Source organism: Crocuta crocuta, unplaced genomic scaffold, assembly GCF_008692635.1.
Source record: "Crocuta crocuta isolate KB4526 unplaced genomic scaffold, BGI_CrCroc_1.0 scaffold62, whole genome shotgun sequence".
Lineage (NCBI taxonomy): Eukaryota > Metazoa > Chordata > Mammalia > Carnivora > Hyaenidae > Crocuta > Crocuta crocuta.
In genome coordinates, this window is record NW_027529173.1 from 2,055,867 (window position 1) to 2,079,908 (window position 24,042).

The 24,042-nt window shown below is 36.2% G+C and overlaps 1 protein-coding gene across 1 annotated transcript in view; it reads right to left on the reverse strand.

Moving 5' to 3' along the window:
* Positions 1 to 23,702, reverse strand: part of ABCB5 (ATP binding cassette subfamily B member 5) — a 178,747-nt gene extending 155,045 nt beyond the window's left edge. The window contains exon 1 of the mRNA XM_077757610.1: positions 23,638 to 23,702. The gene's annotated coding sequence lies outside the window, so the exon portion shown is untranslated. The remainder of the gene's footprint in view (positions 1 to 23,637) is intronic.
* Positions 23,703 to 24,042: the final 340 nt, after the last annotated feature.

Sequence of the window (24,042 nt, forward strand, 5' to 3'; positions counted from 1 at the left end):
TCCAGGCTCTGAGCTAGCTGTCAGCACAGAGCCCGATGCGGGGCTTGAACCCATGAACCGCGAGATCATGACCTGAGCCGAAGTCAGACGCTCAACCGACTGAGCCACCCAGGTGCCCCTTAGTGTCTCTGCTTTCTTACCTATAAAATGGGATGATCATGGCACCTGCAATGTGAGATTAGAATAAGGACCAAAAGAGTTAATGTTTGTAATATGCTCTGAATGGTTCCTGGTACATACAAAATGCTGTGGAAATATTTGCTATGTTAATTAAGGTATTTGAAAAAGTATCACTGTGTGGTATGGATTATTTATCATGTGTATGACTATGACACAGAAAGCACTCTGTAACTAACATTCAATTCCAGTATTTTAAGTTATTTATTTATTTATTTATTTATTTATTTATTTATAGCATGTGTGTACAAGAGCAGGGGAGGAATTGAGAGACAGGGAGGGAGAGAATCCCAAGCAGGTTTAGCACTGTCAAACTCATGAACTATGAGATCATGACCTGAGCCTAAATCAAGAGTTGGATGCTTACCCAACTGAACATTCCAAGTGCCCCTCAACTCTAGTGTTTTTAAAATATGGATTGTGGTCTTATTCATGAAGTTGGCAAAGGAGATTTCTAGATATATGAACTGAGGTAGAGTCTCCTAGTTCTTCATGGTTTACACTGGCATGCAAGAGATTCAGAGGGAAAGAGGGTAAGAGAGAATCCTCATGAATCCTATGTTTGTGTGTGCATATGCATGTGTATGTATAACTTGTATAACTATTCTTTTAAAAATTTTTTATGTCTCTATTCTATTTTGAGAGAGACAGAGAGCAAGTGGGGGAAGGGCAGAGAGAGAGAGGGAGACATAGAATCTGAAGCAGGCTCCAGGCTCTGAGCTGTCAGCACAGAGCCCGACATGGGGCTTGAACCCACAGACTGTGAGATCATGACCTAAGCCAAAGTTGATCGCTTAACCAACTGAGCCACCCAGGCGCCCCTAACTGTTATTTTAGACCAGAAGGAATATAATACTTTTACTTGGAAAGGTTGATTTTTTTCTCTTAATAACTAGAGTGTTATTGAAATGACACTTGAAAATGAGATCAAATCAGTTATAGAACAAATGAGCCTACCTTTTCTTTATACATGTCCTTGTAAAAGAAAAAGTTGCTGGACATCTCCATAAGTAGCCATTTTAATTTATAATATTTGTCTTTCTATTATATAAGCTTTCATTTGTGTGAAGCATAGCTAGATATTCATTTACTTGCAAATCTCAAAATATATTTTCAACAACTTAGTAAAAGTGTAGGTATTTAACATATGTAAAGAGTCATATAGGGGCACCTGGGTGGCTTAGTCGGTTAAGCGTCCGACTTTCGCTTAGGTCATGATCTCGCGGTTCGTGGGTTCGAGACCCGCGTTGGGCTCTGTGATGACTGCCAGCTGAGAGCCTGGAGCCTATTTCAGAGTGTGTGTCTCCCTCTCTTTCTGACCCTCCCCTGCTCACGCTGTCTCTCTCTTTTTCTCCTAGAAATAAATAAAAATATTAAAAAAAAAAGAGTCATATAATAGTAAGTACTGAAATAGCAACGATTTGTGGAACATGTAAATTGGTGGCAGAAGATTTTATATATGTATATATGTACATATATACATATATACACTTATTTATATTTGATTCCAAGAATTTCATTTATAACTTCTCCAAAATGTATCTACCTTAGAAAACTTTATTCTTAGTCATTCAAGTCATTCAACTTTTTGAGAATCTGATAAAAGCTAAGGTCCTTATTCTAAAAATGAACATACCCACCAAATTTTGCATACGTTTTTAGTGATTTCCTGAAATACAGCCATTTAACCACAGGATACCCCTCTAGCAACCATAAACAAGTTCTAATTCACTTTTAGATTTGTATGCATTTTGATGCAATGTTAACTAACTCATATTTGTATCTGTTTTGTTACAAGTTTAAATGTTACAAGTTTATAAGTACTGCTGAGAAATGTTTACCTTTTAGAAAGGTCATTGGGTCTTCCCTTTTCCATTTATTATCCTGTATTCTACATGTCAATTCAAATGTGTCTCTCCCCTTTTAAACCATAAAGGTCTCAAGGGCAGAGACAAAGTCAGTTTCAAGAGGTGTCTTCAGCCTCTAAGACCATGTCTGGGCTTAGTAGGCCCTCAGTAAATATTTGGATGAGCAAATGAGCAAAGTGTTATTCTCATTAAGCACTCAAGAAACCAAAGTTCTTTGAACTTCACATGACTTTGAACAAAGTCATTTGACATCAGATTGCAAGCCCAGTTAACTGATTAACTGGTTGAGTCCTATTATATACTCTTATTGGCTCATTTCTCTCAACCACATACCAATGTCCACAAAAGAGAACTCTTTAATGTCTTTTGTTCATGACACGTCTGTGTTGTTTCTGCAATTAAAAAAAAATTTTTTTTAACATTTATTATTTTTGAGAGACACAGAGACAGATCACAAGTGCATGAGGGGCAGGGAGAAAGAGGGAAACACAGAATCTGAAGCAGGCTCCAGGCTCTGAGCTGTCAGCACAGAGCCTGTGGCTCGAACCCACAGAACACAAGATAATGACCTGAGCCAAAGTCAGATGCTTAACTGACTGAGCCACCCTAGAAGCCCCTGTTTCTGTAATTTTCATGTAGAGTAGTAATCATGTTCCTCGTTTTATAAATAAGAATTGTGGATTTCATTGATGTACTTGGTCCACTCAAGATGGCTGCTTCAATGATTAATGGCACATAAGACCAAAAATGTCTTGTTTAATAGGTGAAACAATTCTTTGAGTCACTGATTGATTTTTGAATTTTATTTGCATTTAAAGTTGTACAAGTTAGGCCTCCTGAAATTTGCCATATCTTTCTAAGTAGAAAAAAGCCAGTAGAAGGTGTTTCTTAGTAAAGCCTGCCACTAATGTGGGCAAAATCAACTTGAACATATTTTACTCTAAATTTGTTTTGAAGAGTGATCTCACAGTTAGCATGGACAACTTCTAAATGGAAATGGTTGTGGAAATGCTGTTTAGAGAATGGCTTAACTTTTAGAGGAATTTAAGTCATTTCCTGTTTTGTGGATACATGAAATACGCAGGAAAGTTGTGCTTTTGTTGACATTGGTTGAAAAAAATCTATTTGATCATAAGGGTCTTTTCAGTTTTTTGGATGATTCATTTTGAAGTCTGGCATTAAGAAAGCATTAGGAAAATACTGTGGAAAGAGAAGCTTATTACATCTATCCTTAGGGCATTTGACTTCCCTCTATTTTTCTCTCTTTTCAAAAGTTAATTTATTAATCTTTAGATAATCATCTATTGACAGTGAACAACCACCCTCTAAAAGCAGCAATAGCATTTGTGAAATATATCCTTTATGTATAAGTATGTTCATAGCATGAGATCATGAATAGATTTGTTTTTAAATTGGACTAAGCTACAGATGGTGTGAGCTCTTTGGGGGAAGTACCTTTACTTAAGATATGTTACACGATTTCATATTGAGAAGCCCATATCATACCAACATCCTCCAGGGTCTGAAATTGCCATCATTGCCATTCTAAGGAAGTTACCACTTCTTAACAGCCATGGAAGTCTATGATATCCTACACACACACATACCCCCCCCCCCCACTAAATTAAGGCAAATATAAAGAACTAAGATAATTAAACTTATAAGCATACTTATTAAGGTACCTACAGGGAAAAGTCATGTGTTCTCAAAGACTTCAGGTCATTCCAAGCATGTGTCAGGGTTCTAAAGTTGGTCTCAAATATAACATTTTTTGTTACTTGGAAGGGAAAAAAATTAAAACATTAGTTCCCATTAGCTCAACAACAAAAGTGCTTTGTCACATTAGCTATCCAACACCTGATCAGACAAGGGCACTGACAGAAAACAACATGGACTACATGCAGTTATTTTTCTGTTTTCTGTTGGGGCTTAGGGGAAGCTGGGAGAGAAAAGAGTAACTGTGACAATCTAGATTTTGCAATGCTGAGAGGGGATTAAAGTCTGGCATGAGGAGCCTAAAGTAGAAATTCCAAGAGAGGAGTGGGCAGTGCCAATCATCATTTAATACTGTGCTGAGCTGCAGCCTTACAGAGAAGGTAGACATCAGCAAAGTTCTAAGTGGAACTTGAGTATATTATTACATCATAGAACTGTTTGGAGCTACAGCAGCATCACTGCCATTTCTCTTTCTCTCTGTCTCTCTGTCTCTCTCTTTGCTAGGCAGATGAAAAAGACATTGTGACAGTACAGTGTGAACAAAAACAAAAATGGAGGTTGATGATGGACTCAGAGAAAGAGAACTTGTCCTATGTGATACTGAGAGGATACTTGAAAAAAGGTCTTTATAATAGTCAAGGGGGCACTAAGCTAAGCACTTCTTTAAGTGTGTTTCTCATGAGATCATTAAGATAAACCCTATGAGATAGATAGTATTTCCATCTCCATGTTATAAGGGAAAACATTAAGGCTTAAAGATAGTAACTTTCCTCGGGTATTTAATGTTTTTAAAGGCATTGAAAGCCAGAATGATACATAAAGCTGGCAAGTAGCAGAACTAAGACTGAAATCTAAGGAAGGGCAAAGTAATTTTAATGAAATATTCAAAAGGGGATTATGGTGTCTTTTGTAGTTTTAGAGGATAGAAGTAGGAATAAATGAGAAGTTAGAAACAGGTGTAAATTTCGGTATGTTGTAAGGAAGAGCTTTCTGAACTAATCCTAGGGAAAAAGGACTCTTTTGTAAAACAGTGAGATTCCTAATATTAGACACAGTAAATTGGAGATTATATGGCCACATGTTAGAGAAGCTACAGAGGAATTTCAAATTTGAGTAGAAATGGTAGACCAGGAAATCTTCAAGTCCCTGTGATTGAAAATGAACATCTTGTGAGTTTTTTAACATAAGCATTCTTATGTAGATTGGGGCCTAGAAAATAAGAATTCAGTTTCAGGTAACTCTGATCTTTCTGGTAGTGAAAACAGGAAGGGAAAATTTAATCTCATTTCAATAAAAAGGTATAAAGTGAGTTTATTGGTTGAGGGGGATAAACCTTTTCTTTGTTCTCAAGGGGCAGTTGAATACAAGCATCTGTATTTGGTTGTTAGGCTCAGTCAATGAAACAGGGGCTTTACAATGATTTTAAGTTATAAACATTGTCAGTCTCATTTGCATTTGTATCCTTGTATCATTGATCATCACCATTTTTAATTGGCATCCAGACGTCACTGTTCGACCTCATCTATGATTTTGTGGGCCTGAGAAGCATATATGGATAATCTTTAAAAATCATGTGTGTGTCACATATTTATAAGTTATCCGAATTGAAACACATATGGTAATGACTTCTCATTAGCACTAGTTAAATATAGTTTTCACAGCAAAGTGACAAAATTCATAGTAACCTGGTAGTCCCAGCAGATGGAAGACCAGCGGAGCTTCTTATCTTATAAGTATTTGTGAGTTAGATCTGCTACTTTTTGAATAAGAAAACACCCCCTACTTTCTCCACAAGACTTTTCTTACTTACTTACACTGAAGGTGTTGGAGAAATGAAGACCTATATAACAAGGGATAGACTACATTGTAAGACAAAAGACAAAAGGAATCATGTTTAACCCTGCTTGGTTGAGCAAAAGGAAAGAGTGAAAATATGTCTTATGGGTTATACACCTAATAGCAATGGATAAGTAAAGAAAATGGAATATGATGCAAACTATAAATATAATTATTAATTCTAATTTTTGGGAGGTAGCTAGAAAATAGAAAATTTCTCATTGATAAGGTTCCTAAGGAATGAGGAAAGCTTTTAACCACAAAAATCTAATGCATCCCTATTGGGAGTGACATCTATTGATTTAGTTCAATTAAGTGAATTACAAAACATTATTCTAGGGATACCTTGGTGGCTCAGTCAGTTAAACATCTGACTCTTGATTTCAGCTTAGGTCATGATCTCATGGGTCATTAAGATTGAGCCCCTCCTTGGACTCTGCTGACAGCTCCGAGCTGGTTTGGGATTCTTTCTCCCTCTCTCTCTCTGCCCCACCCTCTCTCTCTCTCAAAATAAATAAACCTAAAGAAATTATTCTGCATAAAACCCTGGATTTGGCTTCACAGAAGACATAAAACAAGACATAATATTCACTTTAAGAAGTTTACCATCTGGTATAGGATCAATCAAATGAGCCAGTAATGCTAATAAAAGTCAGTATATCACATGTATTATAACTGGGGTATAAACAAGATATAGTGGGGTTCAGAGGAAGGAAAGATCACTTCTTATTTGTGGTGGGGAAAAGATATGGCTTCTGGGAAGAAATGACATTTGAAAAATGGAAGGGATATTTACAGTTGGAAAAAGGAGAAAGGGCGTACCAGGCAGACAAATGATTAAAGGCAAGATGATAGGCAAGTGTGAGTCAGTTTTAAGAAAGTGTGCCAGCTAGAGTGGAGCATAGGTATGTGAAGAGGTAAGAAATAAGAAAGAATATTGGAGGTGCTGGCTGAAGCCAAGCATGGTAAATTTCCTGTGTTAGGTTGATGTGTGTGTGTGTGTGTGTGTTTTCATAGGTGATGAGGGGTCATTATAATGTTTGGAGTTGAGGGGTGCCAGGGTCACAGGGCTGCCCAGTGTTGTGTGAAGATTGTGTGCAGCAAATCTTAGAGGTTGTCATTCACATGGTAACTTTATATTCTATATGTATTATTATGTTTCCATATTTATGACTATGATCATGTTTAATTATGTTATATTATGGCAGGTTCCCAGACAGATGGATGTCAACTTCATCTTAAGATGAAGGTGCCTTTTATGATTTGTACAAAAGCACATATGGGCTAATGATAGCCTGTGATAGGTGTGCCATAGATAGGGCACAGCTTTAACCTGAAGATAGGACTCATTACTTCAGGGAAAGAAAGGAGGCTTTAACGATAGTAAACACTAAGGAGCTTAGCTTGGAAAAAGATGGGCTGATGTAAAATCTAGTTGGGAGACAATGGAAGGACCCATACAGGACTTCAAAGATGAGTGACAGACAGTGGAGGCAGATAGGAAATATAAAAGTGAGAAGGGAGATTTATTAAGGTCAGGGAAGGAAGATGAATGGAGGGTAGAGCTGAGAGGCTTCATTTTGAATTCTGGAGGTGTTAGTTAAACATCCAGGTAGAAGTGTCAGCCATTAGACTGAAATGTTGATCTGAAAGGCAGGGGAGAAGTTGGGCTAGAGTCATCCACATAAATGTGATTGCTGAGGTAACAAGAGAGCCTTCAGAGAGGCAAGTGGAACAGTGCTGGTGTCAGAAGCAATCCTCCTCCTTATCACATTTTGCTCTCTGACACCAAAATAATTAAGAATAAACCTTGCAAAAGGAGCTTGCTTTCTTGGTAATGTGGTTGTCGGATACTGTGTTTCCTCCCCTGTTCCTGCCAGCCATCAAATACAGCCAGAACACTAGTGTTAATGCATAAATACGTCATTTTTTCATTATAAGATTAGATAGGGGTATCAGTAGGAGAGGCTTTCTAACCAAAGGCAGAATTGTTGATGTCTTGGTAATGTTTTAATGGACAAATAGAATCAAAACAGAAGTTAATTATAAAATACAGTTAACTCAAGAAAGAAAGCAATGTCCAAACCACCAAAAACCATTTTATTTGACCCTTTTATGGACCTTGTATGTGGCTCCATATTTTCATCTCATTCTATATTTTTGTCTTAATCTGATGCTAATATTAATTTATATTTCATAAGCCCATAAATTTGATAATAAAAGATAGTCCAGAAGTACATTGTGTGGCAGAAAAGCAACTAGGAAATGAAAATATTTGTCTTCTGTAGAGAACGAAAACTTACTCTAATGTCTGTGTTCTAAGTTTCTCTTATGTTTTGAGGCTGTCTGGCAGGAATATTTCCTGGTATTAGCGCTCTCGTACTTACTTTGTTAGGAAGACTCTAGCAGCCAATAAGGCATTGCTGTTTTGAATGTTAGATGGAAGTTGACATTTAAATACAATTTATCTCCAACTTACCCTTTCCTCTATTTGAGGCTATTTTAGTGTACATATGGTCCCAGACTAAGCTGGGAGTTCTAAAATATTGGTTCTTCTGTGTTTTCAGGAAAGTTTTTAAAAAAGCAACATATGGATCATTTTCCATATTGATGAAAATCCAATCAATTTCCTTGATGTATCTCTTTGATATATCTTTTTAAATTCCTAACATAACAATGCTTTGTTTTCTGGACTTTTCAGGGAAGTAGAAAAGTATTGTATGCCAACATCTGCAGATTGGTAGAGGAAAATTTGGTGTTATATCAGTCTATTTGAAATTTAAAATTCTGATAACCCCATCTGAATATTTTATGACTATTATTGATCCTCAGTTCTCTAGCTGAGATTTCCATTGAAGTAGAGTAACTTTTCTGTTTAATGTAGTAATGTAGGGAAATTAAATGAAATATTTGATCAGTACTTAGACCTACAATAGAAATATATAACTTTTTAAAGTAGATCAATATTCAGGGAAGAAAATACTTGGACCTTTTAAAACAGTATTTGGGGGGCACCTGAATGGCTCAGTTAAGCATCCAGCTCTTGGTTTTGGCTACAGTCATGACCTTGCAGTTTGTAATTTCTAGTCCCACATCAGGCTCTGCACTGACAGTGTGGAGCCTGCTTGGGATTCTATGTCTCCCTCTGTCTGCTCCTCTCTCTTTCTCTTAAAAATAAATAAACATTAAAAAAATAAACAGTATTTGGGGTATAAAATTTATTAATTTTTACTTTAAAAATTATAACTGTTAGAAACATTAAACCTTTATAAACAGAGATGTTCTTATAGTATGGTGAACAGGTCTCTTAAATGTTATTTAAATCTGAACAATTTAATTTTCTTTAAAATTTTGTGTGTAATGTTTGTTTATTTTTGAGAGACAGAGAGAACACAAGCAGGGAAGGGGCAGAGAGAGAGGGAGACACAGAATCTGAAGCAGGCTCCAGGCTCTGAGCTGTCAGCACAGAGCCCAGTGCAGGGTTTGAACCCACGGACTGCGAGATCATGACCTGAGCCAAAGTCAGACACTTAACTGACTGAGGCACTCAGGCACCCCTGAACAATTTAATTTTATTAACCATTTAGAAATAGTTCTAAATATCCTGTATTTTTTCTATTTTACAGATTAAAAGACATGCCAGATCTCATACTATTGAAAAGGGGATGGATTTGGTACCTTGCTCCTCATATATTATAGAAAGCTTTTAATTGAATTGTTCCCCTCAATTCTGTGAATTTCCATTACAAGAACCTAAACCGACAAATGCAAACACACACACACACATACACACACACACACCCCCCCAAATGCACTTAGACACACCAATTAGATCCTTGAATTAAAAACAGCTCCTGAGCTGTTTTTTGTCAAGAGTATGATATACGTATGTATTTAGTTAATGCAGTTTATCCAGCTGGTCTTTTATAAATATTTACTGATGTTAGCGACAGCTGAGAAAATTAGTCAGTGTGTGCAAGAATATAATTTTCATAAGAATTTAAATCAGGTAAAAATTTAGAAGAAAAAATGGTGGCTCAGTGTATTACAGAAATGACTGTAAAATGAGCCTGGAAAAAAAGAAAGCATACATGGTTCCAAGGACAAAATTAAACCACATTTTCATTTAGAATATAAATTTTTTTTGGAAATATTTGTAGATTTCTTTTAAATTTTATTTTAAAATACTTAGAGACTTACCAGTCCAGAGTAAGTCTGTAGGCCAGAATAGTAAAACCTTTTGAGGAAAAGTTTTGCTTTCAGACTTCCCCAAGGATGTTGTGAAATCTCTTGGGAACAAACTTGCAGAATTATAGAGATGTTCTTCCAAACTTTCACTTGGCCTGACAGCCTGATTTTTTATGTTTTTTTTTTTTTTTTTCCTTCTACTGAGTAAAACTCAGAACAGCTGACCAATCAACCAACCAACCAAACAAACAAAAAAGGCTGGCTCTGGAGAAATGTATAATTTGTGAAATTGCCTATAGTGAATGCCTCAGAAAATATGGTTTGAAGCGTAAGTGGCTGGTGATGCTGAGAGCATGAAAGAATTACATTCTCTTATTTTCCCTGGTTTAGCATATGACCTGAGCTAGTTATCCATAGCTCTTCCGTTTTCTTTAGTAAAAATCACATGTACGGTGAACTAGGAAATTAAACTGTATTTCTCATTGTTATGGACTGAATTGTGTTCCTCCTAAATTCATATATTAAAGTCCTAAAGCCCCATTACCTCAGAACATGACCTTTTGGAGATAGGGCTTTTAAAGAGGTAATTATGGTTAAATGAAGCTATTAGGGTGAGCCCTGATCCAATCTGACTGGTGTCCTTATAAGAAGAAGAGATTTGAACATAGAAAAAGAGACATCAGCGTTGTGTGTTCACAGAGAAAGGCCATCTGCAAGCCAAGGAAAGAGACCTCAAGAGAAACCAAACCTACTGACATCTTGATCTTGGGCTTTCAGCCTTCAGAATTATGAGAAAGTTACCAGTTTGTGGTTATTTTGTTATGGCAATCCTAGCAAACTAATACAGTGATAAAGAAGTAAGTGCTAAATCTTTGAAGAGAAAGGACTGAGTCATTTAAATCTTTTATAAAAGTACATATCTTGACATTTGAACTACAGGTTCCTATATAGACTGTATGTATGTATGTAACAGTTCAGGTTTCCTATCATGTTACTCTCACATAACACATATAACTGTCAACACTTGCTCATCTAACCATTTCCTTTATCCACCTGGGCTGCTTGCCTTTCATCCCCTTCCAAGTGTATGTTGCAGGAAAACATCTGTGGGGGAAAAAAAACTAAACTGGATTTGAATTCTGTCTCCACCTTATAAAAACCGTGGTAAAAACCATGTAACATAAAATGTACCATCTTAACCATTTTTAAGAATATAATTCAGTAGTATTAAGTGTATTTACATTTTTATGCAATGAATCTTAAGAAATTTTCATATATAGCTTATGTGGCTTTTATTATGTTGGGGTTATTTTCTGCTTTTAGTTTGTTGAATGTTTTTAATCATGAATGGGTGTTGAATTTTCTCAAATGCTTTTCTGCATCAGTTGAGATCATATGGTTTTTGTCCTTTATTAGATTTTTGTGTTAATAGTAACCAGAGATATTCATTTTTAGTTATCTTTTTTTGTAGTGTGTTTTCTGACTTTGTATCAGGATGAAACAGACCTTATAAAATAAGTTTGAATGTTTTCCTTTTTGTTTTTTTTTTTTTTTGGTATTAATTCTTTTTAAAATGTTGGGTAGAAAACACCAGTGAAGCACTTGGTCTTGGGCTTTTCCTCAGTGGGAGATTTTTAATTACTAATTAATTCTCCTTAGTAGTTAAAGGTTTGTTCATTTTTTTAAACTAGGCTTCATGCCCAGCATGGAGCCCAGTGCAGGGCTTGAACTCACGACTATGAAGTCAGGACCTGAGCTGAGATTAAGAGTCGGATGCTTAATCAACAGAGCCACCTAGACACCTCTGTTCATAGTTTTTATTACTTCATGGTTCTGTCTTAGTAGTTTATATTTCTGGGAATTTATCCATTTCTTCTAGGTTTTGTGTTTTGTTGGTGTATAGTTATTCATGATATAGTCCCTTATTATCTTTCTTATTTGTGTGGCATTGGTTATAATATCCTGTCTTACATTAAAAATCCACTTTCTAATAGTTGTGAGAACATGTTACTTAAACTCTTGGAGTTTTCATCTTTTCATCTGTAAAATGGGCATATTATGTACTGTGCCAGATTGCTGTTCCCTACTTAACATTATTTCATTCAACTCTTTTTTTTTAAGTGGTAAAAGCAAATTTTATTCAGGATGGTTGTGATAGGGGAAAAGAGACCTCCCTACAGAACCAGGGTCAATTCCAAATACAACAAGACAGGTGGGGATTTATAGCCAAGGAGCCAGGTGGGGTCAGTGGATGAGAAGTCACTGAAGACACATCAAGGGCAAGGGGGGATTCTGGCTAACCTGACTTACCAGGATTCTTGCTGAAGGCGGGCCAACGTGATCAGACATCACCTGGGGGATGGTGGCGGATGAGGAACCCTATCACATATCAAGTTGAGGGTAGGGATTTCTGACTAAACTGATTTAGCAGGATTCTTGCCAAAAGCGAACAGTGCAGAGATGAATGTAGAAGCCTGAAAGTTGAGGTGTAGTTGGAAAGAGGATTTGGAGTAGTCTGACTGAAATCTGGTTGAAGACTCTGTCAGTTGGGGCACCCCATCTGTATACCCCATCTTTTAAATATGCTGTGGTCCAGGGGTAGCCTGCAGTGGGCTCCCTTTGGGCTCTCAAGGGTATCAGAGCTCAGTGTGAGTTAAAGATGCCTGAAAAAGTCCACCCTGGCAGCCAAGCTGGGAAAGGGAACCCCAGAAGCTAGGATGTTCCCTAGGGTGTTCTGGCTCCTGAAGGAGTTAGGTCTGTGCCTTCCTGGGGTGCTGTGATGTGCATCCCCCCTTCCTTGTGGATTAGTTGATGCTTTGTGTAGACGCTTTGTCATGTACAGGCAAAAAGTTTGAGTTCCCTGGGATCCAGGACTTCCCTTGGGCCTTGCTCTGCAAACATCATTCAACTTTATTGCCACTTTGTTGGTATTTAATAAATAGTAGTTAGTATTATTTTTCATTATTTAAGTAAGAGAAATTCCTCTCCCTCTGTAGATCACAAATCCCTTTCTCATTCCTTTTCAAAAGAATCATGAAGTCTAAGCTTCACATATATTATTAGCATTCATTTCTTAGGAATTTTGAATCTTGCTGCTGTTTTGTCTCTTACTATTCTTATGCAGTTCTCCTTTTGATTGTATGGCCCTTTTGTGCACATGTTTAATTCAGTAAGGACATATTACTTTCAGAAGTCTTTCATTATTCATTTCCTTATACATGACCATGGGTTGATACCTTACTAGTAGAATTTTTCTCTGAGATAAGTATTTTTCCAACTGTATTTTCTATTAAGTGGAGTAATTCCATGGTCATTCCATATACTATGGGATACTGTTTTCATATAGCTGTTCTGTAAATTTAAATAACTTGAGTCAAGTGAAAACTTTAATTCCCTGTGTACCTGTTTTTAGTAGATGTGGTTTTAATTCTTAGGATGGAAGTAAATTTAGCTTTTTTTTTCCTTTCTGGACTGCTTTTCATGTGTTGGTTGGGAAGGGTCTTGTTTGATTTATAGCTTGATTAAACATAGCTGACTTTTAATTTTGACCTGATTAAGTTTTCTGCAAACAATTATAGGCATGGATAATGCATATACAAATTTTTCTTATTAAATACCAACCCCAAAACAGTATTTGGCTTTATGAACAAAGGAAAAATCCTTTGATTCCCCTCGTGGAAAACTATATACACTGAGTTTTATTGGCATTGTTATTAACTATTGATTGTCCTATAAATCAAAGAGGGTAAAGCATTTAGCCTTGCAGGGTAAAGAATGGGATTTAGGTATAGAAAGAGGAAATGCAGCATTATTGTACTTTTTTTTTTTTTTTTTTTTAAGCAGGCTCTACACTCAGCACAGAGCCTGATGCAGGGCTCTTGTATCATGACCTGAGCTGAAATCAAGAGTTGGACACTCAACTGACTGAGCCACCCAGGTGCCCTGTACTTTCTTAAAGTTATACAAAATAATTGAAAAACTATTAGTGAATTCAGCAACTCTTATCTTAAAACTAATTGTCTAGTCCAATGCTATTCAAGGGTAATATGGAAGACATTTGCTTTGGAATTTGATCAACATAGATTTGATTTAGAACTTTTTCTTTTGTGATGTCAACAATCTCTCCATTTCAGAGGTTTACAACAGTAAACATTAATTTCTTTCTCATGTTACATGAGGGTTGTCAGTTGGCCATAGCTTTGTTTGTGTCTACTAATTCCTGGGCTTTTGCTGGTGAACAGCCATTTTCTAGGGCATGCTCTCTTTGTGGTGAAGAGAAGTCAAGGGGGATACAAGTAAACTACACGAGTACATTAGACCCTCACATCCCTTTGACTCAAACAGGTCAAATGACCCAGCCCCAGTCAGTGGGACAGAGAAGTGAATTCTGCCTCCAGGAAGACATAGCAAGGGTAGGGAAGGAATGACATGAACCGTAATTCAACCTGCTATAAGGATCTGTCTTGGAAATACTGTGGCCCCACTCTGGATATTCCCATAATAAGCTTAATATGTCAATTCAGACTAGAAAGAATGATTTCTAAATCAGATTACAACCAAAAGGGGTTTTTGTTTTTGTTTTCGTTTATTGTTTCTGTTTCTGTTTTTGTTTTAAGCCATGGATTCCTTTCTTCTAAGTGATATTGTATGTTGAGACCCCAAAATAAAAGTGATTGAAGTGAGGGTGGGGAGACCAATGTCCTACCTGCCGCCTGCTTTCTCTTTGCCTCCTTGCTTTCCCTGATTGTGGTTCCTGACAAAATCTAAGATGATTTTGCAGAATGTAGTTTGAAAATCACCAGTGCAGCATTTCTCAGTGCAGTCTCTACAGATCTTTAGGGGTGTTAGGTTACAAAAAAAATGTTAAACATTATGTGTGGGTTGCACAAAGTTAAGCAGAACTGCAGGAATTCTCAGAACCTTTACTATGTTAAAGTTCCTTGTGAATCTCCAAGATGATTGTAAAGGATTACCAAACTCAGTATTTCCCAAACTTTTTGTGAAGCAACTTAGTGCCTTGGAACACATCTTAGTAACAGCTGCATTAGACAACTACTCTTTTATTTAAAAAGATTCTATCTGTAGTAGAGATCTAAGATGGAAAAATTGGCTGAATTTTTCTTATCTAGTTAGTTGTAGTGATCAGATTAAAATTCAGGTTTCCCCATTCCCTCCTTAGGGATCTTTGGTCATGTTGCTGAGTTTGTTCATATGACCAGGACATACTTTCACAATGATGTAGTAGTTCATGGAGTATTTTAACCTTTGAGAAAAGTGGGCCTAGTGAATGTCTTTGTTAGGGTCCAATGAGAAAGAAACTGAGTGACCATGAGTAACTGGTTTCACAAAGTGAATGAAGGATTGTATGATCTGAGCTGAAGCAACTTTTGGTATAAACCACAACATTAGCAAATGCTTAGGGATTTTTTTTTTCTCCAGTGAAATTAAGGCTCCATTCATGAAGAAAATAATGGATATTGAAAACTATAATTTTCCATAGTACACAAACTCTGCTCTTCACTTTTATTTTTTTGTTCACAAATAAATGTCTATTGTGAATCTGTATAATTTATGTTCTATGATATTGTTTGATAGTTCTCTAAGACTTAGGACATATCACTTAGGAGAAAAATTTGACCCCATTTCTTATCAGGAGCTTCATTGACATTATACATTCAGAAAGAGTGATCATCATCAATCTTATCTAAGGAAAATCCATGGTGTCAAATGGTGGTGGAGGACAGAATGGAGGAAAGTCTTATTCTTATATAATTGTCTGTGATTTGAAAATCCAAGATTTCAAGGGGATTAAAATCTAAAAATGCATTAATAAATGGGAAGTATCCAAAGGAGTTAGGATGAACACTTGGTAGAACTTGTTTCATGTCTCAAAATAACTATAAAATACAAAAAGTAGAGAAAAGGACAGCGAATTGAGTCATAAAAAAAGAGAAATACTTTTTAAGTTAATTTAGATTGTTTCATAAATATTGAATAAGTGTAACTTCAGATTTGCCTCCATTGTTCTTACAGAGTAAGCATCCTATTACTTTTATTTTTTACTTGATAGCTGAAAGAGGCAAATGCAGTGTTTATAGTTTTATGAGCTCTTTGCCTCAGGCATCAGTGATTGAAATTGTGAAAGAGCAAAATAAAACTTTCCAGGTGTGTGTAAATGAAAACCATATGTGAAGATAAAGCTATGATTAGAATACAGATTAAAGGATGACATTAATTTTTAAAATGTACAGTTAAGGTCAGATTTTGTTTTAAGTGAATACAAAGATCTCTGATGTCATTAGCTTTGTGCACCTCTTGAATGTTTGTTTCCCTATTATTTAAAATAAGTAACACACATGGAGATGACTTAACAACTAATTACCAGTTTTATAAAAGCATCTCTAAGCTATCTTTTTAAGATTTTGTTCTAGTGTGCCTCATAAAAGGTCTCTATTTTTCTCGACTTGAGTTTTTTCTCTCTCAAACTGAAAACAAACAAACCACTTTTAATTTGCATATTGTATACAAACAAAACTTTGTACAAGTCACAAGTGTACACTTACTGAAATTTTCACAAATAGGTTACATCATATAACCTACATCCCAAAGACCCCTTAATTTTCTCTTCCATATGCTTGCAAACTTTTATAAACAAAAGAAAAATTTGGGGACCCATGAACTTCCAACTGGGTCATTTCACAGTTTAGAATTTTCACCCTCACCCTCCTTTGGGAATTGACATTTCAAACGTCATTATGCATTATACCCCAATGAGTTTGTCTGCTTATTCTCTAAATACTTGAAATTAGTTTCATTTTTCCCAGAGCTAGTTACATCCACTAATACACAAATTCTTCTGTCATCTTGGAAGTCTGTGATCTTGAACATAGGTGCCTATTTAAGTTTGTTTGCCCAGATTTCAGCTGTTATATTGGATTGCGTTAATAGTAACCAAGATTAAATATTGCTTTCTTAGAAGCACATATACTATATATAAGTAATATCTAGGACCTTGTCTTTCTTTTATATCTTCTGTGTCTCTATTTTTGTGAAAGGTTAATTTCTATCACATGGGAAGAAAGTTCATTACGAATTCAGCAGTAGTGTGTTGTATTTCATAGTAAAACGAGTTAAAAAAGAAAAGTTGAGGGGCGCCTGGGTGGCTTAGTTGGTCAAGCGTCCAACTTTCGCTTAGGTCATGATCTCGCGGTTCGTGGGTTCGAGCCCCGCGTCAGGCTCTGTGCTGACTGCCAGCTCAGAGCCTGGAGCCTGTTTCAGTCTGTGACTCCCTCTCTCTCTCACCCTCCCCTGCTCACGCTGTCTCTCTCTCTCCTAGAAATAAATAAAAATATAAAAAAAAAAAAAAAGAAAAGTTGATTTTAGTTTTTGCCATTAGTTGTCCCTCTATAGTAATGTATGTTTTTATATTATGTAGTACTACATATATATAATACTGAAGTTTAAATTTGTATTATATTAAAAAAGAATTGCTTTTTGTTTTTGTTTTTCCATTACATGTTCTTGGAATACCTTCCTTAGAAAGGTCAGTTTTGGTCTCCTAACTAGTTGGCCATCCGGCCCTGTCATTCTCTTAGAACTGTGCTCTTTTCCCTTATAGTGCTTACTGCAACATATAAGAAAAGATTATATTATGTTACTTAATGTCAGGCTTCCTCTGTGGACTTAAGCTCATAGGTTAAAGGCCAGGCCATGTCTATTTTTTCTTAAATATTTTTAAATTTATTTTTGGAGAGAGAGAGAGAGAAAGAGAGAGCGCACGTACATGCACACCAGTGGGGGAGGGGCAGAGAAAAAAGGGGAACAAAGGATCCAAAGTGGGGGCTCTGTGCTGATAGCAACAAGCCTGATGTGGGGCTCAAACTCATGAACCATGAGATCATGACCTGAGCTAAAGCTGGATAATCAACTGACTAAGTCACCCAAGTGCCCCCAGACCATGTCTGTTTTATTTGTGGGTGTATCTGTAGTGCTGAATCCTAGGCTTGTCATATTGTGCAGGTTCAATAAATATTTGTTTCATGAACAAATGCTTGAACAATATGATTATATATATGTATATTTTAAGTTTCTTAATGCTTATTTATTTTGAGAGAGAGAGACAGAGCATGAGCAAGGGAGAGGCAGAGAGAGAGGGAGACATAGGATGTGAAGCAGGCCTCAGTCTCTGAGTTGTCAGCACAGAGCCTGACACAGGGCTTGAACTCACAAACCATGAGATCATGACCTGAGCTGAAGTCGGATACTTAACTGACTGAGCCACCCAGATGCCCATATATATTTTTTTAAAAAGATATAGTGTAACTATTAGGTCTTCTCTTTGTGTAACAGGAGTCATCTGCCTTCTATTTAGAGCTCAGCCACAACCCTAGTCTGAGTCTGAGGTTTAAGTCCCTCTTCCTTCCTTCCCTCTGGCTCTGACCTTGGGCCCCATTCAGAGAACCTGCCTTTGGTATTTTCTCTCTGCTGGAACTTCCCATCTGGTTTGTTACAGATGTGCTGAATGCCCAGGGCCAAGTCTGTGAGCAGCTGCACCCATTTTCTTTGTAAACCAAGAGACAAGAAGGTTGAAATGCACTGTCTTATGTCTGTTTCCTGTCATAATAAGCTTTCAAAACCCCAATAACTCTATGTTTGAACATTTGTGCTACTTTTCATAGGCCTGGACTCAGAGACTGGCATCTACTCATGAGTCCTGACCAGATGGGTGGGGTCCTACTTTCTGCTGATAGACTTTTCTAATGCTAGCTGTCAGCCCCTCTGCTTGAAGTTTGACCATTGCTATCACTGGGTTTCCTATGACTCTTCAGTATGTCTAAAGGGATGGCCAATAAATTAAAGTCAGTTTTCTGAACGTGAGCTGCTTACATGCTGTGGTTGCCATATCCCCTTGGCTGCTGTGCCTTGGCTGCCAAATTATCATTCTGTTTGTATTTACAGCTTGATCTCTTTTCCCACTAGGCAGTATTACCTTCAAATTATGGTTTGCTTGTGTCTACATTTTGGACAACAGGGCTGTCCAGGGTGATGTTCAGACATGACATTCGTGTTTTCCATGTATTGGGTACTTGATCCTGTACTCCACTTGTGATATATCATAATAAGAAAGCACTCCAAACTTATTCACACTAAAATGAAATTGATTGATATCATTTTAAAAGGTCACTATTTTCAGTGATACTTGCCTTTTGACATGGTTCAGTCTTATACCATTAAAATCGAACCCTAATAGTGGAAATACAGGCCTCTGCTTGTAAGAAGGGCTTGTTTTTCTGGGCAGGTGGCTTCATGTTATTTCTGAAATGTACTCTGAGGTATTTATTTCCATGGTCTAGGCTAAGGTGCATTGTGGTTATGGGATTTGAACTATGTTTCTTCATTTGAGATACTGAAAAGGGCCTGTGGTTCTAATCCCTTTAAGAAAGGAGCTGTATTGACCTAGTATTACCTATTTGCATATAAAAGCAAATCCTCCAGAAGATGGCAATAAAGATTAAGCATGTGTGGACTAGCAGAAGTAACATGTAAGGCATAAAGTCAGGTTTTGCAGCCTCAGGCAGCACATCTTAACCACATTCAACTAATTAGAGAGTAGTTATTTAAAGGAAATGCTGTATGTAAATTACTTCATTTAATAATTAAGTTATTAAAATTAAATTTTAAGAAATTGCTTTAAATAAAATAATTGTATATATTTGGTTTTTTTCTTCCTTAGGGTGATCCTGGGACATGCTATTTTGATGTTGTTTTGATGGCTATCCCAGGTTTTACAGAAGGCATATTTATCAGCTTTTGTGAAAAAACACATGCAATCACTTGCTACTGAGATCAGAGTGAGGGAGGCTTTTGAAAGCTGATAAAATAAGCAACCTCAGGACAAAAATAAACGGACACCATGTAGAGTAAAAAAAAAAATTGTTATAGGGGGATTTAATAACATACTGTTTAAATTTCTTCAAAGAAAATATGGTAGATACTGTTGATTATTATTTCCAACACCTTTTCCTAACCCTTTCTCCCTTGGGCACTTTCACTGTAGAAGCTGCAAAAGCTAAATACTAATGTCTCTAGCTTCTCTTGGAGCTAAGCATGTGACATATTTCCAGTTAATGAAACCTGGGAGTGGGGAGGTGGGATTTGCTGCAGAACTCTAATGTAACCATCAAAACTAAGGAAGCCTATCTTGTCACCATGAATTTACAAACATGAGAAAAAAGTCAAGAGACTAATAATGATGTGATCCTGATTATACTAACTCACTGAACCATGTATGCACCTCTTCACCTTTAGCAACTTGGTGTACATATTGAAGATGCTGTTACTCAGAGAATCCTGGTACTTGAAGTTAAAACCATGGTTTTGCACACATTATACTAAATTTCTTCTTTACAACATTGTGACTTAAGTATTACATATTAATGAGGTAAAAGAGATGGGGAAAGGTTAAGTTACTTGCTCTTCTATGATCTTTCTCAAATTAGAGTTGGAATTAAAAATCAAGTTGTCAGATTCTAACACATAATTCTGATAAACACTTGATGGAATTCATATACAGTTATGCCTGTTTTGGAGTCTAAATGCAATAGCACCTTCGTCAGTGGGATTTTCCTCCCTAAGAGGCCCCATGGCAAAGTTACCTATGTTTATGAAATTTATACCTTTAAAAACAAATTATAAAAGCTGTCTTCAGAAAAGTGCACAGCAGAGGTGTGATAATCTAGATAAGAAATTTATTTTATGAGTCAGAAAACAAATAGTAATCAACATTAGTTTATTTATTTTTTTAAAATATTTTTTATTTATTTCTAGGAGAGAGAGAGAGAGACAGCGTGAGCAGGGGAGGGTCAGAGAGAGAGGGAGACACAGACTCTGAAATTGGCTCCAGGCTCTGAGCTGGCAGTCAGCACAGAGCCCGACACGGGGCTCAAACCCACGAACTGCGAGATCATGACCTAAGCGAAAGTTGGACACTTAACCGACTAAGCCACCCAGGCACCCCAACATGAGTTTACTTTAAATTGCAGGTACATTTTGGAGAAAAGAATTGGTTAGAGAAGCTTAAGTAGCTTGGGAAGCAGAAAACTCATCTTGTTTTTATTTAGGGTGTTTGCTTCTAAGCCATTCTAGTTTATATTGAAGTCAAGTTCTACCTCTGATACTTCTTATTGGTACAGGTTTGAAAAGCTGAAGGAAGAACTAGGGATTTGAAATCAGAGGAAGATATTAAGAGAATGTACCACTTTTAGTCCATTCTGCTTGTGAAGTGTTTTTAATTTCTACTCCCAGTAAATAGCCACCAAATAAATGTTAAAGGGAGCTGCTCCCTTTATGGGAGATTCAGTAAAGCTTTTAAATAGCACTGAAAATCAAGGGCATCGCTAACTGTTCTTGGAGTCTTTAATGGTTTTCTACTCTGTATAAAAAACAAAAACCTTATCTGTGCCTAAGAGCTGTTACCATGCTCTTGCATACTTTATACCATTTCACATTATAAAGAAGTTTGAAATTTTTTTCCCTAGGTGGTGACCATTCTTTTTAAAACTGTTAACTTGAGGATTAAATATTACAATATAGATATGGATTGGTTGGATGAGTTAGGCAGGGAGGGTTAGGTTGCACTGCTGGGAGGTAGGATGGCTCTACAAATATTTTAATCTAGAGTTGTTGGTAACAGCACCAGCAGACTGTTTTATTTTATTTTTTAATAGACAATATTTCTTAAAAGAAATTTTTAATTGAAACCTGGCTTAATGAAAATGAAACTAAGAATGAAATAAGCCTTAGCATTTATGTACCACATTTAAATTTCTTCTTCCACATTTTTTTATGTAAACATGATGCACAAATGAAGTATCACAATTTGGCTTGGACATTTTGCTGTCTTGCTTTTTTTGTTCTTCTGCCAAGTCCCTTTAATTGTCATTTTTATCTGTAACTTAGCTAAACGCACTTTTGTTAAAAAATATTTCCGATAACAATATGTAATATAATTACACAAAATAAATAGAAGACTTCTTTACATATCCACATAGGGGATTGAAATGATTATAAATATTGTTTGAGTATTTCTTTTAAAACAGGTTTCTAAATGGAAAAAAAAACAAAACCCTGAAAACCTAAGAAACTGTTAAAAAGAAAAAAAACTGTTTAAGTTGAGTCAGAAATAGATAAGACCTTTCTTATTAAATTTAAAAAACTGGCTGAAAAACAATCTCATTTTTAAGGGAGGGCATGACATCTGTTTTTAAAAATTACTCTTTTAGCGATGCTTTGCATCGCTTAGTCGATTGAGTATACAACTCTTTATTTTGGCTCAGGTTATGATCTTGAGGTTCATGACTGGGCTCTGTGCTGATAGCTCAGAGCCTCCTTGGGATTCTCTCCTGTCTCTGCTCCTTCCCCACATGTGGTGTGCTTTCTCTCTCTCAGAATAAAAAACTTTTAAAAACACTACTTTTAAAATTTTGGACTGGTAGCAAAGTTTTTAAAAAAAGTACAGTAGCAGTTACAGTGAAAGTTCCTTGGACAGATACAAATACCTGCTATGTATAAATTCTTTAATTATTTTTTTCTTAGAAATGTTAGGGAGCTCATAAGGCTTATTAAGCTATACAACATACATATTATAGAATATATTGGTGATGTAGTCAGTAGATACAGACTCAGTTATTTTTCTTTATCACCACATAAGAGATTCCAATGCAGATATGAAGAAATTTGGTATTTTCGTGGCTAAAATTCTGAAAACTTAACCAGAAATGAAAGATTTTATCCAAATAAAGAAGAGAACTGGTGTTTGCCCTCACATTTGGCCCTCACAGGCCCATGCTCTTCTTAATACTATTATACTTTATCTTAATTTATGTATTTATTTACTAAACTTTTTTAAATGTTTTATTTCATTTTTGAGAGAGAAAGAGACAGAGCATTAGTGGGGATGGGAAGAGGGAGAGGGAGACATAAAATTTGAAGCAGGCTTTAGGCTCTGAGCTGTTAGCACAGAGCCTAATGCGGGGCTCAGATTCACAAAATGTGACATCATGACCTGAGCTGAAGTTGGATACTTAACTAACTGAGGCACCCAGGTGCTCTAATACTATTATACTTTAAGTTAAACTTTATTGTAGTATTATTTTTATTTGACTAGAATACTCTAACTTTATTGAAAGTATTTATCAAGTACTTTTTATGCATTTACAAAGTCAAATATTAACTGTATTTTACTGAAAGCTGCTGGAATTTCCTGTTCTACCAGTCTTCTATTCAGAGAAGTGCCTATGATGTTTGTATTTTGTATAGTTGTCCAGGAATCAGTCTTAACATGAGTACTTTTATCTCTTGGGACATATTCCAAGTTTTTCTGAACAGTCTGTTCAGCTATGCAGAGAATATTGTGGTTTTTCAGATTACTCCCAGCAATTCCCTTGACTGAATTGTTAATCTAGTTTCTCCCACATTGGTTGATATCATTGTAAACTCTGAAGGCTATGAAGGATAGGTTTTAGGCTAAACACTAAGAAAACTTTAGGAGAAAGAAATTTTCTTTTCCCCTAAGTACTGCACTCACACTTTAAGAAAATACTTGGTTCTTTAGCATTTGATGTGCTGGCAGATGTTAATGCTGTTAAATTTTGAAAAATAGCAATAGGTGAATGAATTCTGACCTTGTAGAAGGTCAGAATCTATAGACTCTAAATATGTTTAAATTCATTCAATGAGACTGCAAAAGATAAAAAAAGGACCTTTCTTTCCATGTTTTCTCCATGATTATAATACAGTAAAAAGAATTCATTAAATATTAATGCATATGTTATTTATATATTCTCCTACTTACCCATTTCAAGCAGGTTGCTAGGCTGTGTTACCATAGTACAGGGATTTTTGTCTTTTTTCTTTTTTCTGTGTGGACAGCAAATCACATTTTATTACATTTGTTCAACAAATCAATTACATATCTATGTTGATACCTAGTGCATTCTGGGAAATGAAATAACTTTTTGTAACTTCTGATTGTTTATTTCCTTTAAAGAAGATAGATATAGAAGATGTCAATTTTATTTTTATTTTTTAATTTTTAAAATGTTTATTTGTTTTTGAGAAAGGCAAAGTGTGAGCAGGGGAGGGGCAGAGAGAGAGAGGGAGATACAGCTTGAGGCAGGCTCCAGCCTCTGAGCTGTCAGCAACACAGCCCCATACGGGGCTTGAATTCATGAACCATGAGATCAAGACCTAAGCTGAA